At 39.8% G+C, this 16,077-nt stretch overlaps 1 long non-coding RNA gene across 1 annotated transcript in view; it reads left to right on the top strand.

The window, feature by feature from the left end:
- Positions 1 to 16,077, top strand: part of LOC309633381 — a 364,347-nt gene that overhangs the window by 79,729 nt on the left and 268,541 nt on the right. The gene's annotated exons all lie outside the window — the stretch shown is intronic.

The raw sequence follows: 16,077 nt of genomic DNA, 5'->3' as shown, positions 1-16,077 counted from the left end.
CCGGTGAGGACACAGTGAGGAGGTGGCTGCCTGAGGCTTCCTCAGGAGTGACACCTGCCCGCGCCTCGGTCTCGAGCTCCTAGCTTCCAGACTGAGAAAATGCATTCCTGCTGTTTAAGTTACCCAGTCCGAGGGCTTTGGTTACGGCGGCCTGAGCAAACTAATACCAGGATCCTTCTGCAGACTCCACAGGGATCTCTTCATTATGCTTCCAAGACCAGTCCACGAAGACTCAGTTGAAAAATGAGTACATCTTAAAGCTCTAAATCCTGACATCTGCTGGAAATGTTCATCCTGTATACCTGACACTCCTCATAGATTAAAGCAGTGGTGGTCCATGCGGGCGAGACTGCAAGGGTTCTCACTCACAGATCCCTGACCAGCTGATGCCCTTTGAGACTTTGTGGAGGATTACTCATGGGGGTATACTTCTGTCTCAGAGACCAACCTCTTTACGTTAGGGTAAAACAGGAAGCCCCATGGCAAGAATCACCGCAACGTAGTCGTGATTAAGAGCAGTTAGGGATGAGTGATGCCCTGGTGCATATGGGAAGGATCATTGAAAAGATACATTTCTCTGTGTGTCTAGGCTTGGTGCAATGTTACAGCAGCTCCTGAGGAAGGAAGGAGGGAGGGAGGGAGGGAGGGAGGGAAGGAGGTGAGAGAAAGAGAAAAAGAGGGAGGAAGAGAGACAGAGGCAGGAAAAATGGTGAGTGTATATTGTATGTAGCGTATTCAAAGCAAGCAGTGGACACATTGTCATTGACCAACCCTTATTGGAAACAAACTAAAAGGATGTTCACGTATAAGAGGTTAATGCCTTGAAAGGATTTTAAATGAATTTTGCATAGGATGAGGAATTCTGATAGTGTTACTAAAAATATTCCTATTGCTGGCACAGTAGGGGGTACAGAGGACTCTAAGCCTTCGAGTCCAGCTGCACAAAGACGTCCCCTTCTTCGCTCTTTCTAAGGCAGATCGTTGCAGAATTTTCTTTTACAAAAACATCTTGATAATTTATTCAATAATGAATTCGAGTGTTTTCTACTTCCTAGGTGCCACACACTGTTTTGGGTGCTAAACTTACAGCTGTGAACGAACAAAGCAGACAGAAATCACCACTGTCACAAGGTTAAATTCTAGAAGAGGAAGACTGACAAAAGTTAAAATTTAAAATGTAAGGAATGTTAGATGGTGTACGTGCGGTAGAGAGAAACACAGCAGGAAAGAGGAATAGGGAGTGCCATGGTTGAGGAAGTTTCCATACAGCAGAAGCTAACACATCATTGTAAAGCAAGTATACTCCAATAAAGATGTTCAGATAGATAAATAAATAGGGTGGGATTTTGAGAAAGTGGCAGAAAATGACTTCTGGGCAAAGCCTTACAGGAGGTGAGGGAGCATGACTTGAAGATATTCGGGAGAAATGTGCTCCAGGCGCAGGGTAGGCTAAGGCCGAAGGCTCTAAATGTACAGTGTTGCAGGTGTGTTTGACAACATGCAGGCTGGCATGTGTGGTGCAGGGAGATGTAGGGTGGAGGTGGGAGGCAGGGGGCAGACCCCCCCGGGGACTCGCAGGCAGGAGGGAGCCTTTGGCTCTTGTTCTAGGAGGAATCGGAAGACAGTGCAGGTTTTGTCCAGAGCAGCGACACGATCTGACTTACCTTCTAACTCATGACTCTGACTGTTGGGTTGATGAAAGACCAGAGGGGAGGGGGCGCGAGCAAGTGGAGTGCTTGGGAGGCTAAAATTAAAACCTAGGCACAGTAGTGAATGTGCTGAGAGATACTCAGCCTTTGTAAGTAGAGCCAACTTGATTTCCTGCACCTCAGGTGAAACTTTGTGTGCTCGCTGCTAAGGGTGAAAAAAAAGGCACTTCCTGTGACTGCTATGGTCTTTATACCACAGTGTGAGGAGAGGGGGCTGCGCGTGAAGGAGGGCTCACGGGTGTGAAGCGAAGGTGGGAGCTGGGGTATGCGGGGTGTCCACGCAGTGGTACCCCATCCCCGCACCAGTCCACCAGTCTCATTTTCCGGCACGGCCCTGCCTGGTGCATGAGGACTTGCTAACCCGTCACCCTTCCTTCTGTTCCTCACTGTATACATTATTCATCACTTCTACTTCTTTGTGTTTCTAGAACCTGTCAAATGATATGCCTGTAAATTTGGTCCTGCCATCTGTGGTCCTAGAGAGCCCAGTGATACAGTGGCGCTGGGTTCAGGGTGCAGAGGTCGGGGGTTCTGTCCAGCTCTGCATGGACTTGGTGTGTGACGTAGAGCAGCCCCTTCACCACGCTGGGTCAGTTCTGCATCTATGAATAAAAACACTTGACAGTGACTGTACTTTACTCACCACAAACCCAATAGCTGCCCCTCCCTCCAACAGAAAAGAGATGTTAAGAATGAATACAGGGTTCCTGATTTTTAATTTTGCTACAAAGGGACCTTAAAAAGAGACTTGCTGTCACCATTGTTCTAATAAAGAGATTGCATTCTTATAACCAGAAAATTCCAATCAGGTATCATCTTAAAGTTTAATATTTTCTAAGGAATTGCTCCTGGCTGTAATTCTTTTCTGTGATGCTGGCTGGTGAGATTTGTCCACGAATCAGTGTTACTCGGTGGACAGGCGTCTGGAAGCACTAGTCTCGTTCACTAGTTCTTACACTTAAGCACGCCTCAGCGTGACCAGAAGTACTAGTTCAAAGGGGTTGCTGGGTCCCACCAACAGAAGGTCTGATGCCAGAGTTCCGGATGGGGGCCTGATGTTTGCATTTCTGACATGTCGCCTGGTGATGCTGCTTGCCCAGGGACCACTCTTAGAGAAGCACCCTACGTAATTTCTAATAACCATACTCTGCAAGCTTGTATATCGTCCTGATTCTTTGATAACTAATCATGAGCACATCGTAGAGACATAGCCAACATTGTTATGAATAAATATGATATATTTTCTACCTACTAAACATTTTCAAACATCAAGATTTTTTTTTTTTTTTAAACATCTTTATTGAGGTATAATTGCCTTACAATAGTGTGTTAGCTTCTGCTTTATAACAAAGTGAATCAGTTATACATATACAATATGTTCCCATTTCTCTTCCCTCTTGCATCTCCCTCCCTCCCACCCTCCCCATCCCACCCCTCTAGGTGGTCACAAAGCACCGAGCTGATCTCCCTGTGCTATGCGGCTGCTTCCCACTAGCTATCTATTTTACATTTGGTAGTGTATATATGTCCATGACACTCTCTTACCCTGTCACATCTCACCCCACCCCCTCCCCATATCCTCAAGTCCATTCTCTAGTAGGTCTGTGTCTTTATTCCCGTCTTGCCACTAGGTTCTTCATGACCTTTTTTTTTTTTTTTTTTCCTTAGATTCCGTATATATGTGTTAGCATACTGTATTTGTTTTTCTCTTTCTGACTTACTTCACTCTGTATGACAGACTCTAACTCCATCCACCTCATTACAAATACCTCCATTTCATTTCTTTTTATGGCTGAGTAATATTCCATTGTATATATGTGCCACATCTTCTTTATCCATTCATCTGTCGATGGACATTTAGGTTGTTTCCAGGTCCTGGCTATTGTAAATAGAGCTGCAATGAACATTGTGGTACATGACACTTTTTGACCTATGGTTTTCTCAGGGTATATGCCCAGTAGTGGGATTGCTGGGTTGTATGGTAGTTCTATTTGTAGTTTTTTAAGGAACCTCCATACTGTTCTCCATAGTGGCTGTATCAATTTACATTCCCACCAACAGTGCAAGAGTGTTCCCTTTCCTCCACACCCTCTCCAGCATTTATTGTTTCTAGATTTTTTGATGATGGCCATTCTGACCGGTGTGAGATGATATCTCATTGTAGTTTTGATTTGCATTTCTCTAATGATTAATGATGTTGAGCATTCTTTCATGTGTCTGTAGGCCATCTGTATATCTTCTTTGGAGAAATGTCTATTTAGGTCTTCTGCCCATTTTTGGATTGGGTTGTTCGTTTTTTTGTTATTGAGCTGCATGAGCTGCTTGTAAATCTTGGAGATTAATCCTTTGTCAGTTGCTTCATTTGCAAATATTTTCTCCCATTCTAAGGGTTGTCTTTTGGTCTTGTTTATGGTTTCCTTTGCTGTGCAAAAGCTTTTAAGTTTCATTAGGTCCCATTTGTTTATTTGTGTTCTTATTTCCATTTCTCTGGGAGCTGGGTCAAAAAGAATCTTGCTGTGATGTATGTCATAGAGTGTTCTGCCTATGTTTTCCTCTAAGAGTTTGATAGTGTCTGGCCTTACATTTAAGTCTTTAATCCATTTGGAGTTTATTTTTGTGCATGGTGTCAGGGAGTGTTCTAATTTCATACTTTTACATGTACCTGTCCAATTTTCCCAGCACCACTTATTGAAGAGGCTGTCTTTTCTCCACTGTATATGCTTGCCTCCTTTATCAAAGATAAGGTGACCATATGTGTGTGGGTTTATCTCTGGGCTTTCTATCCTGTTCCATTGATCTATATTTCTGTTTTTGTGCCAGTACCAAACTGTCTTGATTACTGAAGCTTTGTAATATAGTCTGAAGTCAGGGAGCCTGATTCCTCCAGCTCCATTTTTCGTTCTCAAGATTGCTTTGGCTACTCGGGGTCTTTTGTGTTTCCATACAAATTGTGAAATTTTTTGTTCTAGTTCTGTGAAAAATGCCAGTGGTAGTTTGATAGGGATTGCATTGAATCTGTAGATTGCTTTGGGTAGTAGAGTCATTTTCACAATGTTGATTCTTCCAATCCAGGAACATGGTATATCTCTCCATCTATTTGTATCATCTTTAATTTCTTTCATCAGTGTCTTATAATTTTCTGCATACAGGTCTTTTGTCTCCTTAGGTAGGTTTATTCCTAGATATCTTATTCTTTTTGTTGCAATGGTAAACGGGAGTGTTTTCTTAATTTCACTTTCAGATTTTTCGTCATTAGTGTATAGAAATGCAAGCGATTTCTGTGCATTAATTTTGTATCCTGCTACTTTACCAAATTCATTGATTAGCTCTAGGAGTTTTCTGGTAGCCTCTTTAGGATTCTCTATATATAGTATCATGTCATCTGCAAATAGTGACAGCTTTACTTCTTCTTTTCCGATTTGGATTCCTTTTATTTCTTTGTCTTCTCTGATTGCTGTGGCTAACACTTCCAAAACTATGTTGAATAATAGTGGTGAGAGTGGGCAACCTTGTCTTGTTCCTGATCTTAGTGGAAATGGTTTCAGTTTTTCACCATTGAGGACAATGTTGGCTGTGGGTTTGTCATATATGGCCTTTATTATGTTGAGGAAAGTTCCCTCTATGCCTACTTTCTGCAGGGCTTTTATCATAAATGGGTGTTGAATTTTGTCGAAAGCTTTCTCTGCATCTATTGAGATGATCATATGGTTTTTCTCCTTCAATTTGTTAATATGGTGTATCACATTGATTGATTTGCGTATATTGAAGAATCCTTGCATTCCTGGGATAAACCCCACTTGATCATGGTGTATGATCCTTTTAATGTGCTGTTGGATTCTGTTTGCGAGTATTTTGTTGAGGATTTTTGCATCTATGTTCATCAGTGATATTGGCCTGTAGTTTTCTTTCTTTGTGACATCTTTGTCTGGTTTTGGTATCAGGGTGATGGTGGCCTCGTAGAATGAGTTTGGGAGTGTTCCTCCCTCTGCAATATTTTGGAAGAGTTTGAGAAGGATAGGTGTTAGCTCTTCTCTAAATGTTTGATAGAATTCACCTGTGAAGCCATCTGGTCCTGGGCTTTTGTTTGTTGGAAGGTTTTTAATCACAGTTTCAATTTCAGTGCTTGTGATTGGTCTGTTCATATTTTCTATTTCTTCCTGGTTCAGTCTCGGCAGTTTGTGCATTTCTAAGAATCTGTCCATTTCTTCCAGGTTGTCCATTTTATTGGCATAGAGTTGCTTGTAGTAATCTCTCATGATCTTTTGTATTTCTGCAGTGTCAGTGGTTATTTCTCCTTTTTCATTTCTAATTCTATTGATCTGAGTCTTCTCCCTTTTTCTCTTGATGAGTCTGGCTAATGGTTTATCAATTTTGTTTATCTTCTCAAAGAACCAGCTTTTAGTTTTATTGATTTTTGCTATTGTTTCCTCCATTTCTTTTTCATTTATTTCTGACCTGATCTTTATAATTTCTTTCCTTCTGCTGGCTTTGGGGTTTTTCTGTTCTTCTTTCTCTAATTGCTTTAGGTGCAAGGTTAGGTTGTTTATTCGAGATGTTTCCTGTTTCTTGAGGTAGGCTTGTATTGCTATAAACTTCCCTCTTAGCACTGCTTTTGCTGCGTCCCATAGGTTTTGGGTCGTCGTATCTCCATTGTCATTTATTTCTAGGTATTTTTTGATTTCCCCTTTGATTTCTTCAGTAATCACTTCATTATTAAGTAATGTATTGTGTAGCCTCCATGTGTTTGTATTTTTTACAGATCTTTTCCTGTAATTGATATCTAGTCTCATAGCGTTGTGGTTGGAAAAGATACTTGGTACGATTTCAATTTTCTTAAATTTACCAAGGTTTGATTTGTGACCCAAGATATGATCTATCCTGGAGAATGTTCCATGAGCACTTGAGAAAAATGTGTATTCTGTTGTTTTTGGGTGGAATGTCCTATAAATATCAATTAAGTCCATCTTGTTTAATGTATCATTTAAAGCTTGTGTTTCCTTATTTATTTTCATTTTGGATGATCTGTCCATTGGTGAAAGTGGGGTGTTAAAGTCCCCTACTATGATTGTGTTGCTGTCGATTTCCCCTTTTATGGCTGTTAGTACTTGCCTTATGTATTGAGGTGCTCCTATGTTGGGTGCATAAATATTTATAATTGTTATACCTTCCTCTTGGATCAATCCCTTGATCATTATATAGTGTCCTTCTTTGTCTCTTGTAATAGTCTTTATTTTAAAGTCTATTTTGTCTGATATGAGAATTGCTACTCCAGCTTTCTTTTGATTTCCATTTGCATGGAATATCTTTTTCCATCCCCTCACTTTCAGTCTGTATGTGTCTCTAGGTCTGAAGTGGGTCTCTTGTAGACAGCATATATATGGGTCTTGTTTTTGTATCCATTCAGCCAGCCTGTGTCTTTTGGTGGGAGCATTTAATCCATTTACATTCAAGGTAATTATCGATATGTATGTTCCTATTCCCATTTTCTTAAATGTTTTGGGTTTGTTATTGTAGGTGTTTTCCTTCTCTTGTGTTTCTTGCCTAGAGAAGTTCCTTTAGCATTTGTTGTAAAGCTGGTTTGGTAGTGCTGAACTCTCTCAGCTTTTGCTTGTCTGTAAAGGTTTTAATTTCTCCATCACATTTGAATGAGATCCTTGCTGGGTAGAGTAATCTTGGTTGTAGGTTCTTCTCCTTCATCACTTTAAGTATATCCTGCCACTCCCTTCTGGCTTGCAGAGTTTCTGCTGAAAGATCAGATGTTAACCTTATGGGGATTCCCTTGTGTGTTATTTGTTTTTTTTCCCTTGCTGCCTTTAATATGTTTTCCTTATATTTAATTTTTGACAGTTTGATTAATATGTGTCTTGGCGTGTTTCTCCTTGGGTTTATCCTGTATGGGACTCTCTGTGCTTCCAGGACTTGATTAACTATTTCCTTTCCCATATTAGGGAAGTTTTCAACTATAATCTCTTCAAATATTTTCTCAGTCCCTTTCTTTTTCTCTTCTTCTTCTGGGACCCCTATAATTCGAATGTTGGTGCGTTTAATGCTGTCCCAGAGGTCTCTGAGACTGTCCTCAGTTCTTTTCATTCTTTTTTCTTTATCCTGCTCTGCAGTAGTTATTTCCACCATTTTATCTTCCAGGTCACTTATCCTTTCTTCTGCCTCAGTTATTCTGCTATTGATCCCATCTAGAGTATTTTTAATTTCATTTATTGTGTTTTTCATCATTGCTTGATTCCTCTTTAGTTCTTCTACGTCCTTGTTAAATGCTTCTTGCATTTTGTCTATTCTATTTCCAAGATTTTGGATCATCCTTACTATCATTATTCTGAATTCTTTTTCAGGTAGACTACCTATTTCCTCTTCATTTGTTAGGTCTGGTGTGTTTTGACCCTGCTCCTTCATCTGCTGTGTGTTTTTCTGTCTTCTCATTTTGCTTATCTTACTGTGTTTGGGGTCTCCTTATCACAGGTTGCAGGTTTGTAGTTCCCGTTGTTTTTGGTATCTGTCCCCAGTGGCTAAGGTTGGTTCAGTGGGTTGTGTAGGCTTCCTGGTGGAGGGAACTAGTGCCTGAGCTCTGGTGGATGAGGCTGGATCTTGTCTTTCTGGTGGGCACGTCCACGTCTGGTGGTGTATTTTGGGGTGTCTGTGGCCTTATTATGATTTTAGGCAGCCTCTCTGCTAATGGATGAGGCTGTGTTCCTGTCTTGCTAGTTGTTTGGCATAGGGTGTTCAGCACTGTAGCTTGCTGGTCATTGAGTGATGCTGGGTCTTGATGTTGAGATGGAGATCTCTGAGAGATTTTTGCCGTTTGGTATTACATGGAGCTGGGAGGTCTCTTGTGGACCAGTGTCCTGAAGTTGGCTCTCCCACCTCCGAGGTACGGCCCTGATGCCTGGCTGAAGCACCAAGAGCCTTTCGTCCACACGGCTCAGAGTAAAAGGGAGAAAAAATAGAAAGAAAGGAAAGAAGGAAGGAAGGAAGGAAGGAAAGAAAGAAAGAAAGAAAGAAAGAAAAGAAAGAAAGAAGCTATAATATAGTGAAGTAAAATAAAGCTATTGTAAAGCAAAGCTATACAGACAAAATCTCCCCCAGAAGCATATACATATACACTCACAAAAAAAAAAGGAAAAGGGGAAAAATTAATATATCCTGCTCCCAAAGTCCACCTCCTGAATTTGGGATGATTCGTTGTCTATTCAGGTATTCAACAGATGCAGGCACATCAAGTTGTTTGTGGAGTTTTAATCCGCTTCTTCTGAGGCTGCTGGGACAGATTTCCCCTCCTCTTCTCTGTTCGCACAGCTCCCGGGGCTCAGCTTTGGATTTGGACCCGCCTCTGCGTGTAGGTCGCCTGAGGGCGTCTGTTCCCCGCCCAGACAGGACGGGGTTAAAGGAGCAGCTGCTTCGGGGGCTCTGGCTCACCCACGCCGCGGGGAGGGAGGGGTAAAGAGGAGGCGGGGCGAGCCTGCGGCGTCAGAGGCCGGCGTGACGTTGCAGCAGCCTGAGGCGCGCAGTGCGTTCTCCCGGGGAGGTTGTCCCTGGATCACGGGACCCTGGCCGTGGCGGGCTGCACGGGCTCCCGGGAGGGGCGGTGTGGAGAGTGACCTGTGCTCGCACACAGGCTTCTTGGAGGCGGCAGCAGCAGCCCCAGCGTCTCACGCCCGTCTCTGGGGTCCGCGCTGATGGCCGCGGCTCGCGCCAGTTTCTGGAGTTCGTTTAGGCGGCGCTCTGAATCCCCTCTCCTTGCGCGCCGCGAAACAAAGAGGCAAGAAAAAGTCTCTTGCCTCTTCGGCAGCTGCAGACTTTTTCCCGGTCTCCCTCCCAGCCAGCTGTGTTGCGCTAACCCCTTCAGGCTGTGTTCAAGCTGCCAACCCCAGTCCTCTCCCTGCGATCCGACCGAAGCCCGAGCCTCCGCTCCCAGCCCCGCCCGCCCCGGCGGCTGAGCAGACAAGCCTCTCGGGCTGGTGAGTGCTGGTCAGCGCCGAGCCTCCGTGCGGGAATCTCTCCGCTTTGCCCTCCGCACCCCTGTGGCTGCGCTCTCCTCCGTGGCTCCGAAGCTTCCCCCCTCTGCCACCCGCAGTCTCTGCCCGCGAAGGGGCTCCTAGTGCGTGGAAATCTTTCCTCCTTCACAGCTCCCTCCCACTGGTGCAGGTGCCGTCCCTATTCTTTTGTCTCTGTTATTTCTTTTTTCTTTTGCCCTACCCAAGTACGGGGGGAGTTTCTTGCCTTTTGGGAGGTCTGACGTTTTCTGCCAGCGTTCAGTGGGAGTTCTGTAGGAGCAGTTCCACGTGTAGATGTATTTCTACTGTATCTGTGGGAAGGAAGGTGATCTCCGCGTCTTACTCTTCCGCCATCTTCTCCTCTCTCTATTAAACATCAAGATTTTAAAAACCAATTTATATAATGTATTCAACTTGTATAGTTAATATAAGAAAATCTGAGCCTAAATGTTACTTGTTGGTAAACAAGTGCTACAAAGTGTGCCGTATTTACACAATTAAAATGTAAGATTCTAACGGTACAGATGAACTGGTTTGCAGGGCAGAAATAGGGACACAGATGTAGAGAACAAACGCACGGACACCAAGCGGGGAAAGCGGCGGGGTGGTGGTGCTGGTGGTGTGATGAATTAGGCGATTGGGATTGACATGTATACACTGATGTGTATAAAATTGATGACTAATAAGAACCTGCTGTATAAAAAAAAAAAAAATTATTCAAGTCAAAAAAAAAAAAAAAAGAACCAGAAGTACTTTTTTCATAGCATGAGAATGTCAGTGTATTCCAGACTTTAAGTTTACACAAAATGGCTCCATCTTTATCAGTGTAACTCTTTACCTGTATGTTCAGGAAGCAGTATGTACAGGTGGACGTCTAATAATTACCAGTTAGTGATAATGAGAGCTAAGGCTGGACAGACAGGAATCTAGAATGTCAGTTAGTTGAGAAAGAAGCTCTCAGCTCTAGTATGCAGAATTGGAGTTGATTAGGCTTACATTTAAATTTTAGTTCCACATCTTACAAACTGCACGACTGGGGTCATATTACTTTATCTGAGTCTCAGTTTTTCCAATTGAAAAATGGAGATAACTCAAGCCCTGTAGTTTTGTTATGAGGATCAGGATAATACCTGTGAAGTACCAAGCCTAGTGTCTGGTGCACAGTAGGTGCACAGTAAATATTTTCTCCTTCCCTTTAAAAATAAATAAATAAATAAAAATAAAATTTAAGATTCTACAGATGAAATAACACCAAAGAAAAGTAGGTTACACAAAAATTCTTTTGTAAATGTATTTTTAAAGTTTAGAAAATCATAAATCAGAAAAAGCACCATAAAGTGATTCTTTTTAGGTCCTATATATAACATTAGTGTTGATTTTTAAAATTTTATATGTGATTTATAGGGAAGTGAAGTGGATGTAGAAAACCTTTTCAAATTTTTAAACAAAGTGACTTCTTTTGAAAGGAGGAGAAGTCTCGCGACATTGGAAAGCATATTTTTCTAACTAGCAGTATAGGAATGTTTCAAGATATAAATGCTATGTAATTATTTGCTTTAAAAACTAGACAAGGAGGCAATCGAGCATAATTAACAGTGTTGCAGTATAACTGTAGTGGTGGTGTGTAAATGCCAGAGGACGCATATCTGACCTCAGCCTTGTAACCTCATAGACGGTTGACTTTGTACCCTGTCCCCCAATCCAGGAAGCAGATTGTAGAAGCCAAAGGAGCAAAATACCCTCCGTTTAGTATTCAGCTGTTACCTTGACAACTGGTAATTGGTATTAACTGTTGTTTTCATTTGTAAAGGGAGCTGATTTTTTTTTAACAGGCACTTTTATTAACAGCAGTTAGTTTAAATATATAGCTCAGTGCTATTGGCATTGTACATGCAGATGGCTGAAAATGTCACCGTAATTGCCTTATATGATTTTAACTACAATATCCATTTATCTAGCAAATGTATTGCACTTGGCTTTCTGAGGGTTATGGGTGTGAAAATAATTTCCGTATTTGCCATGTTTCTCTTTTCCCCCCATATAATATAATATATATATAATATATATATTTTTATTTGGCTCTTCAATTTTTCTTTTAAAATTATTTGTTTCTACAGATTATATTAGATTTTAGGAAAACGGTATGAGCACACATTCAAATGAACAAATTAAAGAAACTTATCTTGCAATAAGGTTATTTACAGTTATGAATCTGACATTAATATATACCTGATAACTTTCCTGTGGATCTAAGGGTTTGGATGAAAAGCCTTAAATTTTGTGCCACAGTTGCAGGAAGTAACTAAGGAGAGGATACGTTCTTAATGGAAAAAAGGTCAGTATTAACCTTAGGCAGAGCTTTTACATTATCAAGGGATAAGGTGAAAAAGGGTAAATACCAATAGGGTACCTGCTATTACTCTTTATGAGTATGACATTGGGAGCTGTAAAAGCCAGGTTGCTTTGGAGGACAATGCCTTTCTGTTGATTCAAGATTTCATCTAGAAATTAAGGGAAATTCTAGTTACATCCTCTAATATTCCAAATGATGCCTCCTGGCTAAAACACGTATTGAAAGTGGTCCAAAAACAGGAACAAAGAAACCAGTTGAGGGAATAGTTTAATCCAAATGAGAAATAATGACTGTGCCAGAGGAGAGAAATAGAAGAAAAGTTCAAGAGATATTTTGGAAATAGTGTGTCTAAGTGGTGGGCTCACTGACTATGTGGTGGTGAGTAAGTCTATGGCTCTGTGTACAAATAGGTGGCTTTTATTCCATTAACAAAGGGCAATTGGGTATTTGAATTGCCAGTGAACATTTAGATGCAAATAACCTGTAGGCAGTTGGAAAGAGAAATAGAGAACCTGAGAGCAAAATTTGCATTGTAGAAACAGATTTGGAAGTCCTCAGCCTACAAATTGCAAGCTGATAGTATGGGTGTGGGTTAGATTATTGAAGGAGGGCATATAAAACAATAGGAGAACAGAACTGGAGCAGATCCCTGGGGAACAGCAATATTTGAGAATAATTAAAAAAAGAAGCACAAAACAGAGGGAGAAACCACTCTCAACTTATTTTATGAGGCCAGTAATTCCAAAGCCAGACAAAGGTATCATAAGAGAACTATGGACCAACATCATTCATGAATATAGATGAAAAATTTCTTAACAAAGTATTAGCAAACCAAATTCAGCAACATATAAAAAAGATTATATACCACGACCAAGCAGGATTTATTTTGGAAATTCAAGATTGGTTTATCATCAGAACATCACTTAGTGTAATATATCATATTAGTAGAATAAAGTATAAAACTACAGGATCACGTCAGTAGAAATGGAAAAATAATTTGACAGTATTCAACATCTATTCGTGATAAAGAACTGTTAACAAACTGGGGATACAGAGGACCCTTCTCAACCTGATAATAGGCATCTATGGAAAAACTACACTTAAAATCGTATTCAATGGTGAAAGAATGAATGTTTCCCCTTAAGATTGGGAACAAGGGAGAGATACTCACTCTTATCACTCCTATTCAACATTGAAATTGGGGTTCTTGTTGAACAACAATGGGAGAAAAAGAGACCAAAGGCGTCTAGACTGGGAAGGAAATAATAAAATTGTCTTTACTTGCAGATGACATGACTGTATGTATAGAAAGTCCTAAGGAATCCACAAAACCAATTGTAGAGCTAATAAACAAATTCTGCAAGGTCCCAGTATGTACAAAAATCAGTTACATTTCCATGCTATCAATGAACAATACTGAAATAACACCAAGAATTCCATTCACATTAGCATCAAAAAGAGTAAATTGAATAGGAATAAATTTCAGAAAAAGGTGCAAGACTTGTACACTGAAAACTACAAAACATTGTTAAGAGAAATTGAGGATCTAAGTAAATTGAGACATATTCCATGTTCATGAATTGGAAGATTCAATATTGTTAAGAATGTGTATCTCCATAAAAATCCCAACAGGCATTTTGCAGAAATTGATGTGCTAATCCTAAAATTTATGTATAAATGAAAAATATTCAGATAGCCACAACAAAATTGTGGTTTCAGAATTTATTATAAAGCTACAGTAATGGAAACAGTGTGGTACTACCATCAACATAAACATTTAGATCTATGGAATAGAATTGTATAGAAAAATATTTATCTTTATGGCCAATTGATTGCCAACCAGGGAACCAAGGGAATTCAATACAAAGGATAGTGCTTTCCACAAATAGTGCTGGGACAGTTAGATATCCACACACACAAAGTTGAATTTAGACCTAATTCCATAAAATACACACTCACCTAAAAGTAACTCACAGTGGATTCTTGGCCTAAAGGTAAGAGGTAAAATTATTAAATTTTAGGAAAAATGTAAGAGAAAATCTTTAAAACCCGAGTTCAAAGATAGGACACTAAAACCATAAACAAAAAGTGGGAAAATGATGATGGAAGCTTCATCAGTATTACAAACTCTTGACCTTAATATGATCATCTCAATTGATGCAGAAAAAGCATTTGACAAAATTCAACATTTCTTTATGATAAAAACTCTCAACAAAGCTGGAATAGAGGGAACATACCTCAACATAATAAAGCCAATAATGACAGGCCCACAGCTAACATCTTAGTCAATGGTGAAGAGCTAAACGCTTTTTCTCTAAGATCAGGAAGGAGGCGAGGATGCCCACTCTCCCCACTTTTATTAAACATAGTATTTGAAGTTCTAGCCAGAGAAATTAGTCAAGAAAAATAAATAAAAGGCATCCAGATCGGAAAAGAAGTAAAGCTGTCACTACTTGCAGATAACATGGTAGTATATATAGAAAACTTTAAATGCTTCATCAAAAAACCATTAGAACTAATAAATGAATTCAGTGAGGTTGCAGGATACAAAATCAAACAAAAATCTGTTGCATTTCTACATACTCCTAAAGAGCTATCAGGAAGAGAATTTAAGAAAAGAATCCCATTTACAGTTGTACAGCCATGTTAGAATGGCTGTTATCAAAAAGTTAAGAAATAACAAGTGTTGGCAAGGATGTGGAGAAAAGGGAACCCTTCTACACTGTTGGTGGGAATGGTGGAGCCACTATGGAGAACAGTATGGAGGTTCCTCAGGAAATTAAAAATAGGACTACCATATGATCCAGCAGTCTTACTTTGGGTGTTTATCCAAGGCAAATGAAAGCACTAAGTAGAGGAGATACATACACCCCCAATGTTCATAGCAGCATTACTTACAGTAGCCAAGATGTGGATGCCACCTAAGTGTCCATCCATACATGAATGGATAAAGAAGATGTGATATATATATATATACACAATGAAATATTACTCAGTCATAAAAAAATGAAATATTGCCATTTGCGACACCATGGATGGACCTAGAGGGTATTAAGCTAAATAAAATAAGTCAGACCGAGAAAAACAAGTACCGTACGGTATCTCTCATATGTGTATCAAAAAAACCGAGAAACAAATAAACAAAAACCCAAGCTCATAGACACAGAGAACAGTTTGGTGATTGCCAAAAGCAGGGAATGAGGGTGGGAGAAACGGGTGAACTGTTTTTTTACTTTTTTAGTTTAAATAAATTTAATAATTTATAATAAAAATACATTCACATAGTTTCTTTCAATCGTAATTATACAATGTAAGTTGATGCTGAGTTTCTGATGCAAAAAATGAACTTGAAATAAAAAATTCACAAAGCTATAGGGTTGAAATCACGTGGTGGTTTAACCTCCGAATTTGTGGACACAAAAAATCATCTTTTATTATAATGATTAAAAACATCATGAGGTACAAAAACGCATACATAGAAGGATAGTTAAGCCACATGTAACACATTTTAAGCATGGCTTTATGCTTATTGCCAATCACGATGAAGTGCTGAAAACACATTTAGGGAGCAGTCACATCTTCCAAAGAAAGAATAGCAAATTCCATCTAAAATGTTGAAGGAAAGTTTCATTCTCAGCAGGACCATTACAAAGAATGACTGTGTGTTAATGAATGTTAATGACATTAGCTCTACTGTCCTAAGACTACTTAGAGAGATACAGTGTAATAAAAGATACATGCTCATTCATTGATGTGCATATGTATCCAAAAGAAGAAAAACTGTTAATTATGAACCTTTATAGAATGGAGATTTTAAAGTATTTCAAGTAATTCAGATTTACCAATGATTATCTCCAAAAGAACATTTTACATCCAAAATAACATGACTAATGCAAGTGTAGTGAATACTACGTTAATTAATAATATCTGACAATTTATCTCAAATTGATATTACAGGTTTTAATGATGCATTAATTATCATTAATCAAAAAATCATTGAAGAACACAT

The sequence above is a fragment of the Balaenoptera borealis genome (genome assembly GCF_965194805.1).
Source record: "Balaenoptera borealis genome assembly, chromosome: 8".
In the NCBI taxonomy this organism is placed as follows: domain Eukaryota; kingdom Metazoa; phylum Chordata; class Mammalia; order Artiodactyla; family Balaenopteridae; genus Balaenoptera; species Balaenoptera borealis.
The sequence above is the reverse complement of the archived record's forward strand: the minus strand, read 5'-3'. Positions and strand labels throughout refer to the sequence as shown.